Below are 19,192 nucleotides of genomic sequence, written 5' to 3'. Positions count from 1 at the left end.
GTCATCCAATGCATCAGAATTGCTCCTGGAGGACTGGGAAAGCTATGCCAAAACAGTGCGAATTTGGGCTCTACAACAACGATGCAGGCTCAAAATTCGTACTATTCTGGCACTGCTCTCCCAGCCACTCAGAATCATTTCTGATGCATTTAAAATGAAGTTGAGTACATTGATTATGAAAAACAATAATTTACAAGATAAAAATACCTTTAATCATGTGTAAAAATATATTATTTGTCATTCAATACATCAGAATTGCTCCTGAAGGACTGAGGAAGCTGTGCCACAACAGTGCGAATTTGGGCTCTACAACAGCGGTGCAGGCTTAAAATTCGCACTGTTCTGACACTGCTCCCCCAAGCTCCCAGGGTCATTTCTAATGCATTCACAAAAACATTGATGGTACAAACTAGAAAAAACAATGATATACTTAATGAAAATAAGTTTGCGAAAACTCTATTGTATTCATAATAAGAAGTGATACATCATCTTTACAAAAGCTTGTTGAGCTTCCTTCTCTTGTTATTGGGCAGAGTGTGCTCAAGGAGTAATTGGGCTATTTCTTGAGAATCCTCTATGCCTATGCTTTTGGCTATACCTATACGAGCAAGAAGCTTACCCCTAAATCCAGAACCAAAAACATCGAAGGCAATGGATTTTTTAATCAGAACTATACATTTGGTGCTCTATGCCATAGAGGCTACACAGAGCACCTTAGAGAGGGCTTTCATCAAAAAGAAGAGAGTGAAGGCAGATTGAGGGATGTAGTCCCTGTGGATAATAGCGATGCCATCCACAGGAAGCCGACCAAGATAGTGTACCAATGCAGCATCATGTCCATGGACCTTGGCTTGGTCTCTACTGCCGCCGCCTCTCCTAGCAAATGCGCCAATTTCAACCACCCTCTGCAATCAAAGAAAAAATCAAAATATTTTCCTATACATAATTCCCATGGTTGTCCCCTCCTTTCGCTTCCCAATCTGTAAAAATATAGAAAGTGGCACAATAACCAGAAAGTGTAAGGGTTAATTCTAGACATGTAGTCATAAGAGCAATTAAATATACATAAAAACATAAAAAAGCATATGGGAAGAAGCCTATAGGAACAAGTCCTACTAAACAACATTTAAAAACAATCCTACCACACAAAGGAATATCATTGAAGGTCAATTTCTTCAAATGATGAATGTCACTTCAATGAATCAAATGAGGAACTAAGAATCACCATCTCGTTCTAATGATTATGTCTACGTTCCTTTGGATCCTTCATTCCCTTCTCTCCGATTATTAACCTCTCTCAGCATCCCCACTAACACAAATCACATGTAACCTTGCTTATGATTGCAAAAAACAAAGTGAGCAAAAAACCCCCAAAAAATGCTCACACAAATATAAAAATGCAATTGTTCGCAAAAAACCTCACCCCCAGCCCGTTAGGAATTCCCAATAAACCCCTAACCTTTTCATTGACTAACTAACCTTTCTCATTCCTTCTAGAGGGACAAAGACCATTGAATGTCACTCAACATCAAAGCCATCAACAAAGCTTGTCCATTCTCCCCACAAAAAGGTCTTCGAGTCATGAGCACGCGATCGCCGTCAGGAAGGGGGGATGTTAACCCATTCCTAGGATTAACAAGAGCTACTGCCATTATCTTACATCAAGGAGTCAAGGTAGATACACCAAAGGGTCATACATGCAAGATATGATGCAATAATGTCCAAAGCTACAACTTGGATGGACACCTGTAATAGTGTGACAGATTATTTATGGTGATTCCCACTTCAAGAGCATGTGGTAGCAAGTTAGGATGAAGTCCTAAGTGATGTATTTCATGGATATATTATGAGAGTAATCATTGTAATAGCATTAGGCCTCTTATGAGCCTAAAGTGCCTGGTCAGCCACAGTTTAAGTGAGTGTGAACACTTATGGCCATCTATATAAGTGCATCTCTCATAATACAACATATTCTCCCATTGTGCAATGGAGTCTTGCTCTTGCTTATCCTCTTGCTAATCTCTCTCCCTAATGCATGCTAGTGAGTGTGTGTGAGTGAAGTGAGGTGAGAGGAAGGACGAGTACCCGTAGTGCAACGCGGTGGTGTGACAATGCTCAAGGCATGGTGGAATTTCTTCTCAAGGAGTTGTAGAGCTTGTAGACCTCAAGGGTTACAAGCTCAGCCACCATTAATAGACCCATTTAGTACCAATTGCTTTCTTGCCTTTGGGCAGATCAACCAAATCCCATGTTTGATTCCTTTTAATAGAATCAAGCTCATCCTGCATGGCTTTGTTCCAATGCACATTATCTCGTGCATCCACAAATGAATCAGGCTCATCATCATCCTGTAAACTGGCTGCCATAACCAGATTCAAATCCATGATGTGTGCATGCTCATTGGTCCGTGTCTCCCTACGAGTACGACCAGCAAGAGGACCCTCTAAATGGCTGTCCTGTAATGTCCTCAAATACCATCTAGGTATGTGTCTAACCTATGGTGCCTGCTGCCCCATATTTGGTTCAGCTTCTGGCTCAATTTGCTGCTGAATTTCTGCACCACCTTCATCATTTGCTGGCTGTCCTGTACCCTCATGAGTTGGATCACCAACTGTGGAATGAAACTCCATAGGTAGTAGACCTTCAAACACATCATTTTCAGCCTGATTTGCATCATAACCAGCCATGGATATTTCTGATTTTTCATCAAAAATCACATCCCGACTAGTGAATATCTTCCTGGATAGTGGGTCATATAACCGGTAGCCCTTGCTCTCACGGCTATACCCAACAAAAATGCATTTTGTGGCTTTATCATCCAACTTCCTCCTCAACTCTTTGGGTATGTGTGCATATGCAAGACACCCAAAGATACGAAAATGTGATACCGAAGGCTTGCGGCCATGCCAAGCCTCAAAAGGAGTAATGGAAACCAATGCCTTTGTGGGACATTGATTCAAAATATGACAAGCACACATGACAGCTTCCACCCAAAAGATATGTGGTAGCCTCTTTGCCTTTAGCATACATCTGGCCATCTCCATGAGTGACCAATTCTTCCTTTCTGCAACCCCATTCTACTGTGGAGTAAAAGGAGTAGTATACTGTTGTTTTATACCTCTACTCCCAAGAAAGGAATTCAGCATGTGTGACATATATTCCCCCCCTCGGTCAGAACGGAGAGTCTTGACCTTGCATCCTGACTCTGTCTCAGCAAGTGCTACAAAGGCCAAAAATGCATCATATACCTGTGATTTCTGTGTCAAAGGATAGACCCAGCATATACGAGAGAAGTCATCAATAAATGTTGCAAAATAGAAGCAACCACCTAATGACTTCGTCTGCATGGGACCACAAAGATCACTGTGTATAAGCTGCAACTTTGCAGTTGCTCGTAGAGCCTGATCACGTGGGAAGGAAAACCTATGCATTTTTCCCAAAATACATCCTTCACAAATGTGATCTGGAGGCTTCTCCATGAGAGGTAGATCTGTAAACATGTTATGTCGCTGCATAAGCATAAGACTACCAAAATTTACATGCCCCATGCGAGCATGCCATAACTCTGCATCAACCATAGCTGGAGTAAGAGTGAATGCATTATAAGCAGACTGATCCACTGGCTGAAATGCATCCAACTGATAAAGTCCATGACATAATGTACCAGTAAGCATCAAGGTCAAAGCATTAGCTTTGTCTCTGACCATGCATTTATCATCATCAAAGTGGACTTGCATACCACAATGTGCTAAAGAAGAAATGGACAACAAATTCTTCTTTATCCCTAGTACATATAAGGCATCTGTAAGGCAGAGAATGGAGCCATCAATGGCTGTGAGCTGAATCTCCCCAATGCCACGAACTGGATATGAAGCATTGTTGGCACACTGAACAGTTTTGCCAACAGGGGCAGGGCCAACATGACAAAACAAATCCCTACGAGATGTGATATGCTTTGAGGCACCATTATCAAAATACCAAGTACATGCATGCTCTGTCATACTGAGTGCCTGTGAAGACCAAGAGGCATCATAGCTGCATGTATAAAAACAGTAATCCCTGTCCTCAACAAAAGAAGCAGTCTCTGGAGGAGCTTTAGAAGCATCATTGACAGACATCCCAGCTTCCTTTGCCTTCTCTTTGGCAATCCTCTTCCTACATTCAGTGATGTAGTGACCTGGCTTCTTACAGTAATGACATTTGCCCTTCTTCTTGGGCTGTCCATCACCTTTCTTGGTATCCTGAGATGAACCACCATCACCTGAATTCTGATTTGAACTCTTTGGCTGAGTTTTTCCTTTCCCCTTTTGACCTGTAGTAAATGCTTGTTCAGCACTTGTGTTCATATTCATATTCTTCCTCATTTGCTCTTCTTGTAGCAAGAGAGCAACAAGTTCCTGATACTTGAGGGGTTCAACAGCATTCCTCATGCTGAGGTTCAAAGAGGTATGAAAAGCCAAGTAAGATCTTGGCAAAGAGTGCAAGATGGTGGACACAAGCTGTGTCTCAGGAATAATCTCATCCACATTGATGAGTTGCTCTCTCAAATCCTCCAGCTTGTTTAAGTGGCTAGACATATCATCTCCTTCATTCATTTTCTGATTTTCCAGCTCTCTTTTCAAAAATGAGATCCGAGCCTCATTACGAGCAGCATACATCTGCTCCAAAGTCACCCATGCATTCTGTGAAGAGCCAGCTGAACGAATATGAGGTATAATAGACCTCTGTATTGACAATGCAATGAGTGACAAAGCTTGTGCATCCCTGGCATCCCATGTCTTTTGAGCATTTGTTCTTTGAACAGGCAATGGCTGCCCTGGAGCCTGTACCTGTTGTCCTCGTCCACGAGCACCCCCTTGGGGAGGAGTCTCTGGAGCCAATGGACCTGGACGTGGTTCATCACCACTAACAAAATCCCAAAGACCTTTTGCCACAAGCACATTTTTCAGCATAAAACTCCACAAGGAGTAGTTCGTGCCGTCCAATTTGTCTTCCTCAGACAAATACGTGAATACATCACTCTGCTGTTGATTTGCCATTATGCCTATGCACAATGTTGTACCTGTGTATCAAAAAACCCAATAGCCAGAACCCTGAAAACAACTGTACTCCACTGAATACAGTTCACCCAAATATGCCTGCACTCTCAATCCTCTCAATGTGTAGCTCAATGCACCAATGACTGAGTAGAGCAGCAAAAATGGCGTACACAATGCCAAAATGCCCCAAAAATGCCCAAAATTACTGCACCCAAAACTGTGCAAAAAGCCTGTAGACTTCTTTGCTAGAAAGTCTGCCTGTAGTGCCTGTAGATTTTCACAGAGAAAATAGAATTGCCCAAAAAACAAAATTTGTAATGCTTACCACAAGTTGACTGAGCAGGTTGTGGTACATATGCAGGTACAGTCCACCAAAAGAACAAGTACAGTTGACTGTACTGTGCAGGTACATTCGACTTGTACTGTACAGAACTGAAGGCGACTGCAAGCAGATACTGTGCAGGTACAGTGCAGGTACTGTACCTAAGGAGTGTGAACTTTGACATGAGCTAGAGCGATATAGTAAGCGTTCTAAGCGTAAGTGTGGCTAAGGCATGACTCTTCTAACTCTGACGAGGAGGAAAGTAATCATTTTAGGTGCATTGTCAAAGCTACTTTACGTGCCCAGAACTCCCGAGAAGACTCGTAGATTAGCCAAAAGGCATTCACTTTCCATAACTATAATGGCAAGTAAGATGCACGAGCACTTATTGCATAGCTTAGTCAATTGGATCGGACTATTTTCAAGCAAAAAATTCTTGGAAAATGAAGATTTAATGTGCTTGTAATCATTTGATTAAAAGTGCTACTTTGTGGTGGAATGTGATCAAGCAAGGCAAACATTGACCTCTACGATATGGAAGGAGTTTCATAAACTTTAAAAAAAACATTTTTTTCCTTCTCAATACAAGGCTAAAGCTCATCAACGATGGAATACTTTATGCTAGATCAAGAAAGAGAATGTCCAAGATTACATCGATAAATTCTAGGATATTCTATTGTAGGTTCAAGTGATTGAGAAGGTCAAAGTAAGAGAGCAAAGAAGAAAATTCATTTCCGGTCTTAAGCCTACTATTAGGGCTGAGGTCAATATGTTTTATCCTCATAGTCTTAGTTTTACTATGGAACTTTCTCTAAATTCTAAAAGCAAAACTTCTATTTCTAGAGATTTCAGAATGCAAGAAAGTCTTTTACAAAGTCTTCTATAAACCATCTTTTCCTTCGAGCAATTTTGATAAATCTAGGATGCATAAGGGTAAAGATGTATCCAAAGGAAATGTTTGAAAAGATAATAAAAACGAACCCTCAAATGGTTAGTTGAAGAATCGTACCATCAGGTGTTCCAAATTGTGAGATCCCCCTCCAGGGGCACCGGCGGAAGCGACATCGGCCTCCCACCACACGGGGTGGGGATCCACACTTGGGGCCTCGCCCGCGGTGGATGTCCGAGCGAGAGACTAGCCCGGTGGTTCCTTCGAAAATCGAGCCCGAAAAAACTCCCCTCGCCCGGAAGGCACGGGCGATTCCGCAATGGGAAAGTCTTCTAACGGGGAAATTACTCTAATGAGTCAAGTCTTAACTAGTTAAAGTGAACAAACCGAACCTGAAGTCACAAGGTCAGATCAAGAAGAGACTTGCACTTGGTCCATGGAATCATCGCTTTTTTCCTCCTTAACGAGGCACAGCCACTGATCCCCTCCCACAGAACAAGGCCTTCTCCTCAGGACTTAATCTAACTAACGTAATTAATCGCATCTTAATTGTTTCGCAGGAATCCTCCGATCTAGCCTAACCCCTATGGGTTAACCAACCACCTGACCACTGTATTGGTGGGATTCCTTTATAAAGATTTGGTTGTGTTTTGCCCGAGTACTGAGGAAAAGAGTTCCCAGGCCCCCTAGCTGGCGATTCATGTAAAAATTAAGGTAGGCATACCACGTACACACCCAATACAACATTGCCATTTATAACATATTCGACTGGCTTTAAAACAATTCTTCAATAGAAATCATGATACTACTGATCATCATCCTCCAAAATTCTGAGTCCATTGTGTTACAAAATGTGTCCTCTAGACTGTTGAAGACCAGCTGGCCAACCAACGAGATCCAGTATCAAAATTTGATTCACAAAAATCTTTCCTTCTAGTCCATCCGAATCTTCCTCGATGCACGCATGGGTGTCCTAGCAACTGCGAGCCCGTGCATCACCTGGTTCAGAACCCTCTAGGATCCTCCTTAGGTGTTCTAGTACTTCACTCAAGGACCGCTTCATCGGTCCTCGCCCATCGTACGGAAAGCGCACCATTTTAACCGTACCGAGGCTGGTCAAGACCTCGGCAGGGTTTGCCGCCGTGAGCGACGTCCCTCGACGACTCCCCGCCAGCTATTGCAACAATAAATCTCCTCTTAGTAAAACACATGCCAAATGCTTCCTCTAGCATTGGATAAGGAACTTCTTTTTGGTCTCGTACTCGAATGAAGACCATATCTGATTCTTCAAACTCTCTCTCTGATCTCTTTTTATCTGCATATTGCTTTTGCCTATCTTGGGCTACCTTTATATCTTTACGGATTGATTGCATCTACTGGTCCATGTCATCAAGCATTTGTCTGGACATTTGGATCAGACTAAGTCAACGGTGTAAGGCAATCTTGTCCATACAAAGCCTTGAAAGGACTCATCCCAATGCTTCGATGATAAGAAGCATTGTAAGCAAATTCGACCAGATGCAAATGGCTTAACCACTTCTTGGGTTCCCTACCGCAGCATAATCGAAGGATATCTTCTATTACGATTCACTCTTTTACTCAGGCCATCTGTTTCGGGGTGATAGGTTGTGCTGAGATCCAAGAAAGTTCATACTGCTTCGAAGAATGCAGTCTAGAATTTCGATGTGAATTTGGGATCTCTGTCACTTACTATCCTCCTGGGGTAAGCCATGTAATCTGAAGATCTCTTTAAGGAAAACTCTGGCAACATCCACTGCAGTGTATGTTTCTTTCACTGGAATCAGATGGGCAACTTTGGTTAGCCTGTCAACTACCACAAAAATGGAGTTGTAACCTAATTGCAGTGAAGGTAAGTAATCTAGTGACAAAGTCCATATTGATACATTCCCACTTCATCTGTGGAATGTCTAGAGGCTGCAGTTTCCCTGGCATCTTGACTCTCTCTGCCTTGACTCTCTGACACATTAAGCATTTTCGCACATGATCAAGTACATCCTTTTTTAGTCCTGGCCAGAAGAAGCTTTTCTTCATAGTAGACATATAGGTTTTTATAAACCCTGGATGTCCAGCTATCAAGCTATCATGGGCTTCTCTCAGAATTCTTCCCTTTATTCCCTCATCATTGTTAGAATTCGTGGTGCTCATGCTAGATCAAGTGTGTGGAGGAGAGGGACTCACAAAGATTACAAGAAAAATATCTTGCTTATTAAGTTGCTCAAATACAACTAGACTTCTTGCTCCATATACACTAAAAGCCTTCTAGCTCCACCTTAAAATAGGTGAGCTAGTGGACCTTAAGTCCCTTCACACACACACCCTTCTCTTCCCCTTTTACATAATCTTAGTCTTTTAATACCCTCCCTCAATACCAACTATGAAAGAAATTGGAATAGGTGGTATTGGACATAGGATGCCTTTATAACATTAGGCGTACAAGGTTAGGAATATAGGTGGTGTGGTTTATCTAGGACTTACAACTATGTTCCTAGAGCCTTAGAGGCTAAAACAATGATGCCATCTAAGTCTTTATTGATGTCGATGAAGATGTACACCTTAATGATGGTGCACCCCACTCTTTGTGCTTGCTTGACCTCTTGTAGTTGACATGCTTTAGACATACATGCCATTGCTTCCACATGCTTTCCACCTTGACCATTCTCACACAATGATCAAAACAAGGCTGTCACCCTTGCTTAAGTGGTTTGCACATAGATGTTCCTTCAACATGCTTGATACTTCCTTGAATACCATACCTCCTCCATGGGCAATGAGGGCCTTCCTTTTTAGAGTAATGGTTATGAGGTAGATTTATATGGGAAAGGGAAAGGGAGGGTCTTACCACTTGCCTTATGGTTTGGCCAAGGGCAACAAAAGCTTTTGTGCATGTTGGTTACATGATACCCATTAGGGTTTGAACGTACAAGCTTAATGAAAGTAAGTGGTTGAGGTAAATGCTCAAATCAATAAGGTACATCATTCTTGGCTCAAGAAGGAGAGGGCATGGCTCATAATGTTGCCTATGCCTCTTACAAAGACAATGCCAAGAGATGCTTAAAAACATGACAAACAACAAGGTCGAGCACTTAGTGATGGTATGCTCAACCTTACAACTCATCTTGGAAGATGAAAATGTTGAATATGCAGCGGAATAACATGCCTTGGGCTTGGGAAATGAGAGCATATGGCTTATGACATGCCTATGTCTCTTACAAACACGAGCCTCAAGGGTGATACACAACAACATTAAAGATGCGCACTTAGTGTACATGTGCCCAACTTTAAACCACTCAAAAACTAAGTTTGTTGATGAAAAACTAGAAAACTTCAATCCTTTGGCTTATGTGATGAAGACAATGGCGTATGGTTGCACCATTTCTCCTTGGAAGATTGCCAAGGTAAGCATAGAAGCGGGTTGACGATGAAGACTTATAATGTGGCACTTATGGTGTGTGCCCGGCCTCCAATGTTGATGAAGAAGAGCCTCCTTAGTGTTAAAGACCTCCTCCTTTGATGGTTAAAACCACATTAGTGTTAAGCAACACTTTGTTTGGTTATTAAGATCACTATTAGTGTTTAAAAACACGATTAGTGCTTAAGAGCACATTTTTAGCGTCTAATGACACTTGTATTGGTGATTAGATTCACCATTAGTGTTTAATAACACTCTTAGTGTTTAAAAACACTTTGGAATAACTCCCCTTTTGCTGGATTAGAAGCCTCATTAGTGTTAATCAACACTATTAGTGCTTATAAAGCACACTTTGAAAAGCTTTGTGAACTTGAAGATGATGAGGAAGCTTGATGACGTTTTGATGAATGAGACTTATGAATGCCTCATGTGGTTGGCCACCGCTTCAAAATCAAGAATAAGATCAGCAACAAGCCCTCACAAGATCACTTAGGTGATTAGGGCAAAGAGGGGAGGATTGGAGCAAGAAAAGAAAAAAGTTTTGAAGCTTTAATGGAGAGCTTCAATGGAGTTAAGGGAGTGCTGCCTGGTTTTTCTGCTGTAGCGCGCGCGAGGATGCACCATTGGCCTTGAAACTTGAGCTGTAGACTCTTGAGACATTGGGCTTCAAAAGCCCTAAGCCCATGTTGCTAATGATCAACTGTAGGCGTCGTATTTCTGTACGACCACGACTACAGCCAGAATATGCAGTCGGCCTACACAGGCGGCAATGCCGCGATGGAAAACGCCCGATTCAGCTGATGGACAGTACGAAAGTATGCGCCCGGATGTCCTCTATATTTTCCTTGAAGAAAGCTCGGCGAGTTGTGGCCTCCACGAGCTGCTAGAGCTCCTCCACTACCAGGGGGTTCAACTCCACAAGTGAAAGGATAAGGAAAAGTGAAGCAAAATGACCTAATCTACACCACAAAGGGGCCTAATCAACCAAAGCTCTAGATACCATGTTAGAATTCGTGGTGCTCATGCTAGATCAAGTGTGTGGAGGAGAGGGACTCACAAAGAATACAAGAAAAATATCTTGCTTATTAAGTTGCTCAAATACAACTAGGCTTCTTGCTCCATACACTAAAAGCCTTCTAGCTCCACCTTTAAATAGGTGAGCTAGCGGACCTTAAGTGCCTTCACACACACACCCTTCTCTTTCCCTTTTACATAACCTTAGTCTCTTAATAATCATTGGGGATACATAGCCAATTATCATAATACATGCATCCTTCGTCCAATTTGTACCCAAGAACTTGACTCATTTCCTGAGGAGTATTGCTTTCCTGCATGAGAAGGGTAGCAATAGGGGCAAAGAATTTGTCCTACATGATTTTCTCCTTTGCTTCACTGATCAATGGATTTGACACCACTATAATTGCAAGCAAGGAGGCTTTTCTGCTGAGCGCATCTGCAACCACATTTTCTTTCCTCGACTGATACTTAATTTCAAAATCAAATTTCTGCAGGGTCTGACATCCATCTCCTTTGACGCATCCATTTCCTTTGACGCAGGGTGAGGATCCACTTTAGACTTTGATGATCTATCATCAAGGTGAACCTCTGTCCCAAAAGATAATGTCTCCACAACTTCAGAGCATACACTACTGAGAGTAACTCTAAGTCATGGACGGCATAATTTCTCTCATGTGTTCTGAGTTTTCTGGATTCATAGGCCACTGCATGAGCCTTCCTGCATAAGAGCACCACCTAAGGCAAACCCATTGGCATCAGTAACTACCTCAAAGGGTTTGGTAAAATCTGGTAGCTTAAGAACAGGGTTGGTTACTAAGGAGGCTGTCTTCAGCTTATCAAAGGCACTCTGACACATTGCAGTCCACTGAAAAAGTGTACTCTTCTTGAGGAGGTTAGTTAAAGGGGATGCTATTTTAGCATACCTAGGTATAAAGATCCTATACCATCCGGTTAATCCTAGGAATCCTCTCACTTCCTTTACTGTCTTGGGTTCTGGCCATTCTATGACTGCTTGGATCTTTGCGGGATCAGGAGAAATCCCATCCTTTGACACTATGAATCCCAAGTATTCCACCTGGTCAACAAAGAAAGAACACTTGCTCTTTTTTGCAAAGAGTCGGTGTTTTCTTAGGATTTCCAGGACCTTGCGCACATGATCTTCATGATCTGCAGCATTCTTTGAGTATATCAAGATATCATCAAAGAAGACAAGAACAAAATCATCCAAGTATTCTCTGAGAATATCCTGCATAAGACGATTAAATGTCACCGGGGCATTAGTCAATCCAAACAGCATGACTGTGAACTCATAATGCCCATAGCGAGTATTGAATGCTATCTTTAGGATATCCTGTTCCTTGATTCTGATCTGGCAGTACCCGGATTTGAGATCTATCTTTGTGAACATTTGGGTCCCACTTAATCGATCCAGAAGTTCATCAATCCTAGGAATAGGATACTTATTCTTAATTGTTAATTGATTCAATTCTCTGTAGTCAATACAGAGTCTTAGCGCTCCATCTTTCTTCTTTTGAAAGAGAACGGGCGCACCCCAAGGTGAGACACTGGGTCTGACGAATCCCTGCTTGAACAGTTGTCTTAACTTCTCCTTAAGTTCTATGGCTTCAGGGACTGGCATTCTGTATGCTTGCTGAGCCACTGGCTGAGCTCCGGGGATTAACTCGATCTCATGATCTGCTTCGCGAGACGGAGGCATCTAAATCAGCTCTTCAGGAAAAACACATCTACATACTCACTTAACCACTCTGGTTCTGCAGCCTTGCATTTTATGTCTACTAGATTCATTTTAATGACATACACAGCTTGCCTCTTTCTGAGCCCTTTTAATAATTTGGAAGCCTTGACTAATTGTAGCACTGGGGATCCGGAAATTCTAGTTCCTTGAACTTTCTTCCCGTGAAGGTCAAGGAAAGAGATGGTTCCTTTGTGACAATGAATGTCAGCCTGATTCTTTTGGAGCTAATCCATTCCAAGGATTCCATCATAGACTCCCAAGGGTAGGACTTTGAACTGGCACTTTGTTACATTCCCATCTAGGTTAAACTGAATAAGGTTAGTCTCAAGGTGTGTGAAAAGAATCTTTCCATTGGCCAATTCCACTTGCATAGGTTTTCCTGATTTTTGATTTAGGACTAATTTACGCAGACATCCTAGGGAAATAAAAAAATGAGTACTGCGTGAATCAATCAAAAGCTTAAATTACTTAGAATTGACCGTTTTGAATTACTTAAAATGAGTACTACCTGAATCAATTGATGGTACTCTGCCTGAATCAATTGATGGTACTCTGCCTGAATCAATTGACTGAGAATTGATGGTTATTCCCCTGGTGCTCTATTGCTGCATAGATCTGTCCTTTTTCTTCCTCCACTTCATCAGCTATAGTGACTGCTCTAGCTGCTGCAGTCTGAGGTGGAACTCTCTCTCTTTGGTTATTCCAATTCTGGGAGGGAGTTCGGAGACTGCTTTGCATGGAGGCTGCAGAAGCTGAGCTGGCACTCTTCTGGGGCTACCCTGATTTTGGCGCGGGGGACCCTAATTGGATTGATATAAAGGAGTCTGTCTCTGAATTCTAGGACCCTGGCTTCCTTGGCCCACAGAAGGAGATGGGCAATCCTTGAGCTGGTGCCCAAACCCCTGACATCCGAAGCACCTGTTCTCGCTTCAAAGCTCTTCCCTTTGCATTCTTGAGAGAGCCAGAGTTCCTGAGAAAGTACTTCCAGGGAAAGGTCTTGCTTCATTCCTGAAGCTCCCCGTCTCTAAATTCTGGTTGGGACCTTGGTGTCTCTTTGGAGGCGGAAGGTTGGAAGAACTTCTCGGTGTCTGAAATCTTTTGAAGGATGAGGGAGCTGGCTTTGGCGGGACTTTCATGATGAAGGCTTTGGCAAAGTCCTTCGCCATTCTGACAGCTTCTGCCATGGACACTGGCTTGGCATTCTTGACCAGTATGTCTAAGGGTTCGTTCACTCCCCGAATGAACCTGGCCATAAGTTGGTCTTCTCTAGAGGTGGTGAATACTTAAGTAGAAGAGCAAATGCCTAGTGATATTCTTCGATGGTTTTGCTCCCCTGGTTTAACTCTAAAAATTCATTCATTTTGGTTTCTAAGAACCCAAGGAAACAAAACCTCTTCCTTAAATAGGATATATGACATATGTCCGATAATAGATTTTGCTTCATCAGTTCGTCCATAAACAATCACTTATACAACAGGGACTTTTTCCACAAAACATTTCTTTATTTATAGAAAGGTTGCAATATGTACATAGAGCAGCTCGGCTCCAGAAGTCAAAATCTCCTCAAGAGACGCATAAGATGACGGTACTGGGCTATAGCCATGCCCTGATACAAACGTTCCCTTATTGCCAAGGGAGCTACTATCTTCTCCTTTAGAAATAAAGCGACTAAGGAGTCAGTAGATTTGGCATGAAAGTCTAAAATTCCGAGGCGTTGAGTGATATAAAATAACACCATGTATCATTTTCAGCTTCATTAGAATCATGGTCAATGAGAGATTCTGCCTCAGCATCGCATGCTGGTCGCAAGAGGTGTGAACATACTGCTCTACAAACTACTTGTGTTGCCGTCTCTCCGCTGGGTCATGAAAATATAGATCCTCGAAATGGCCTGCGAGTCTGGCTCCACTCGTTCAAGTTGTAGAAGCGGAGAGATGAGATGCTCGAAGGCGAAGGCAGTCATGTCTTGTGACTGGGTGAGGTCAGGAACACCAGATAAGTGTGAAACTTCCATCTATAAAATCAAATTCCTTTGATTAAAAATCTTCATTAATGAGGCTTACGGAATGAAAATACAACATGTAAATGCTCTTTCTGAGTTTTTGGTTACAAATTTTTGAGTGATAAGAATTCATTTGTCCTTATTAGCTTTCAACAAGGCTCTGATACCAGCTGGTGAGATCTCCCTCGGGGGGGGGGGCGCCGGCAGGCGAAAGCGGCGTCGACCTCCCGCGCGGGGCGGGGATCCACACTCGCGGCCTCGCCCGTGGATGTCCGGACGAGAGACTATCTCGGCGGTTCCTCCGAAACAACCGAGCCCGGAAAACTCTCCTCGCCCGGATGGCACAGGCGATTCCGCCATGGGAAAATCTTCTAACAGTGGAATTACTCTAACGAGTCAAGTCTTAACTAGTTAAACTGATCTGACCAAACCTGAAGTCACATGGTCAGATCAAGAAGAGACTTGCACTTGGTCCATGGAATCATCGCTTTTTTCCTCCTTTAACCAGGCACAGCCGCTAATCCCCTCCCACAGAACAAGGTCTTCTCCTCTCAGTACTTAATCTAACTAACGTAATTAATCGCATCTTAATTGTTTCACAGGAATCCTCCGATCCAGCTGGCCCATGGGTTATTAGCCAACCACCCGACCATTGTATTGGTGGGATTCTTTTATAAAGATTTGGTTATGTTTTGCCCGAGTACCGAGAAAAAGAGTTCCCAGGCTCCCTAGCCGGTGATTTATACAAAAATTAAGGTAGGCATACCACGTACACACCCAATATGAAATTGCCATTTATAACATATTCGACTGGCTTTAAAATAATCCTTCAATAGAAATCATGATATTACTGATCATCATCCTCCAAAATTCTGAGTCCATTGTATTACAAAATGTGTCCTCTAGACTCTCCATATTGAAGACTAGCTATCCAACCAACAAGATCTAGTATCAAAATTTGATTCACAAAAATCTTTCCTTCTAGTCCATCCGAATCTTCCTCGACGCACGCATGGGTGTCCTAGCAACCGCGAGCCCGTGCATCGCTTGGTCAAAACCCTCTAGGATCCTCCTTAGGTGTTCTAGCACTTCACTCAAGGACCGCTTCGTCGGTCCTCGCCCATCATACCGGAAGCGCACCACTTTAACCGCACACCGAGGCTGGTCAAGACCTCACCAGGTTTGCCGCGAGCGACGTCACTCGACGACTCCCCGCCACCTGTTGCAACGAACCTCCTCTTATTAAAACACATGATGCCAAATGCTTCCTCCAGCATTCTGGCATAAAACAGTCCTTTAAATAAAAAACAGAGGTTCCAATACAAGTAAAATTCCCAATTTGAGATTGATTCACAAAATCCTTTTTTTCGTAATTTCCAATTTCATAATGAGGATCCTTGATCTCTCATCAGGGTAATCTACCCATCATTTGACTGATTGTCCAACTAGATTCTTGGTGAGCTCGATCAAAGGAAAACTAATTTAGTTCAACGGTAGTCTATTCTTTGTATTTAAGAACTGGAATTGATCACGAAGTTTTGCTTGATTCAAATCGAGAGATGGAGAAGTAGGTTTACTTGTCCGTCTCTTTCATAGTCTAACCAAATTCATTCGGTTTAGTTCTAACAAGGATTTCCTTCAGTTATACATCTAGTTTGGGTAAATACCAATTTAATAATTTAAACGCATAAAATATCTAAAGATATTCTTTCTACCATTTAATTTCTCAACCTTAATTCCATAGGTAGAATTATGGTAAAAAAATTTCTTTTGACACTAAAAACTAATTCAAATCCTTCTTTTCTTAAATATCATAAAAATTATTCTTTTAACTAAATACCAATATCTATTTTTTTGAATAAACTAAAATACCTCCTTTTCCCATTTAATGAGTGCAATCCAAATGTCATGGGAATTTCTCTTTTATCATAAATTAAATCTATCTAAAATTTCTCTTTAAATTAAATAAAAATATTTAATATTTCAAATATACAAAGAATTCTCTTTTTCCATTTAAATGATTGAATTCCAATTATGATGAAAATTCCTCTTTCATCATTTAAATTTATACATGCATAAAATAATTTTAATTAAAATTTCTCTTACAAATTACATAAAAATATCCATTAATCCTAATATGACAAGAATTAATTCCACTTTTTTCATTTAAATGATTGAATTCCAAATAGGGTGAGAATTCCTCTTTCATCATTTAAATTTCTTCATGCATAAAAATAAGTTTAACTAAATTTTCTCTTAAAAATTAAATAAAAAATATCCATTAATTCCATTATACTAGAAATTTTCCTTTTCTCATTTAAATGATTGAATTCCAAATATGGTGAAAATTTCTCTTTCATCATTTAAATTTATTTATGCATAAAAATAAATTTAACTAAAATTCTTTTTTAATTTTAAATAAAATATCCATTATTTTGATATTCTAATTTTTCTCTTTCTCCATTGGAATACATGGATGACCATTATCATGGGAATTCCTCTTTTATCATAAAAATAAAATTACTAAAAATTTCTCTTTTTCTCTAATTAACTATTTATGCATAAACATTAAAAATCAATTTTTCATGGATATGATGAGAATTATTCATTTAATATAGGATGACCAAAGAGATATGCTTTAAAAAATATTTTAATTTAAGCATAAATATAAACTTTATGTGATTAATCATTAAAATTCATTAAAGAGCTTCATATGCATTGAAGAACCATTCAATTGAATACTTCTCAAACTTGAGAGAGGTTGAGAAGTGAAAAACATTTAGAAGATTAAGAAAAAATCATAAAGTCACACCTTACCTCTTATTTTGCTTGATTCTCTAGTCTTAGGAGAGGCCTCCAACCAATCAATTGGTTACTATGTTGAGGAAAGCTCCAAAGAAGTTTGAAGAGAGAGAGAAGCTCCAATCTCTCCAAATTGTGAGGATTTTTAGAGGATAACAGAAAATATGCTTATTTTAGAGTAATACTAGCATGATCTAGTTCACAGATGAGAATACAAAAGAATGAGGGTCTATTTATAGGTGTGAGGGAGGCCACTAACTGAGTCCAACTAAGTTCTAGAATTTTCTAGCTTCAGTTTGACTGAATTTGGAGCAATACTAAGGGTGATGGAGGCGCACAAAATCGTGTTTCAAGGGTGGTCGCCGGCTGTTGTTTTTTATTAAGGTTGGAGGGGGAGTAAACAAATAGTGATTTGGCTGGCCCCCCCACGATTGCATGTGGGTGGGGGGTGTGGGTAGGTGTCCATGCACCCACCCCCACACACACACTTAAGTGGGGTTCCCCACCTTGGCCCCTAAGTGGGTGCCCAAAGGGGATGCCCACTTTTAAGTGAGTGTGAACAAATGACCTTATAAAACAAAGGTTAAAATATGAAATATTAAAACAACATGTGCAATATACTTACCACCTGTTCACAGGCACCAAAACTCATCAGAAGACAGAGCAGACTTCACGACTCACTGGCAGGCGTCCCCGCTCAGTAAGTAACACGTCAAGCAGGCAAACACAAAAATACAAGTTATGCGAAAACAGTTTCAAACATGCAGAACATGAGTGCATGTGCAAATAGTATCATGGACATATCTCCCGTTCATGGAACAAGTACAAAATATCTGTCGGCACAAAAATGGTACGACGTAAAACATAAAAACCTGGTCTTCCTATGGAGTGACAGTCCCATAGGTAAGACAATTCCAGGCACGAGCCTCCCTATGGAGTGACAGTCCCATAGGTAAGACACGGCACGAATACTGGCTCTTCCATGGCGTGACAATCCCATGGGTCGAACACAGTCCAGGTCATACACACGGGTGGTACCAGTCTGGCTCCCGTCCATACAACACCATCCTGCTAACACACGGGTGGCACCAGTCTGGCTCCCGTCCATGTCAGCAAAATACTGGCCTCTTCACATGAGACACCGGCTTGGCCTCAAGTGAACGAGACACAAAAACTGGAGATGGACCAAATGGTCGGCCAATTGGTGACAACCACTAGTGCATGTGACCAAAAAAGTGTACTCTTCCTGGATTACATTAGCTGATTGCTGTGCTTTGTCATCAGAAGAGTCTGCTACTGCATTGCCTGCTTCTTTCCTTTTCTCTTTTGCAATCCGCTTCCTACATTCACTGATGTAGTGTCCAGGCTTATGGCAGTAGTGACATTTGCCCTTCTTTTTGGGCTTGTTTGCATCCCCTTTGTCGGACTTTTCACCACCAGAAGAGGGCTGTCCATGACCAGCCTTCCTAGACTGTTGTCCCCCATGCTTAAAGCTCTTTGCTTTACCCTTATCCTTGGCTGTAAATGCCTTGTCTCCACCACGGTTGCTTGCTAAGTTTACTCTTGTTTGCTCTTCCTGCAAGAGTAAACCCACCAGCTCTTCAAAAGTGACGGGATCACCACCTCCTCTCATTGAGAGGTTGAGAGAGGTGTGAAAGTCCAAGTAGGAAGGTGGTAAAGAATGAAGAGTGTTGGTGACCAGCTGTCTGTCTAGGATAACCTCATCAATGTTGAGCAATTGTTCCTGCAAATCTTTCACTTTGGTGAGATGATCTGCCATGGAATCACGCTCATCCATAGAAAGAAGATCCAATTGCCTCTTCAAGTAGGCAACTCTTGCCTCATTGCGTACCCGATACATTGCTTCCGATGTGTCCCATGCAAGCTTCGATGTCTTACAAGAACGAATGTGCGAAATAATAGTCCTTTTCACTG

The 19,192-nt window shown here is 41.6% G+C and overlaps 1 protein-coding gene across 3 annotated transcripts in view; it reads right to left on the bottom strand.

Annotated features, from left to right (window-relative positions):
• Positions 1 to 510: 510 nt before the first annotated feature.
• The window catches only part of LOC147609132 (putative pentatricopeptide repeat-containing protein At3g01580), a 28,245-nt gene continuing 9,563 nt past the window's right edge, over positions 511 to 19,192 (bottom strand). For 2 of the 3 annotated variants that reach the window (XM_086788329.1, XM_086788330.1), the window contains exon 2: positions 511 to 905. The gene's annotated coding sequence lies outside the window, so the exon portion shown is untranslated. Of the gene's footprint in view, positions 981 to 19,192 lie in introns of all 3 variants that reach the window. The other variant, XM_086788328.1, reaches the window with a different exon arrangement.

The sequence above is a fragment of the Cibotium barometz genome, chromosome 52 (assembly GCF_041138505.1).
Source record: "Cibotium barometz isolate CiBa-2024 chromosome 52, ASM4113850v1, whole genome shotgun sequence".
NCBI lineage: Eukaryota > Viridiplantae > Streptophyta > Polypodiopsida > Cyatheales > Cibotiaceae > Cibotium > Cibotium barometz.
This window is presented reverse-complemented; position numbering and strand designations above follow the sequence as displayed.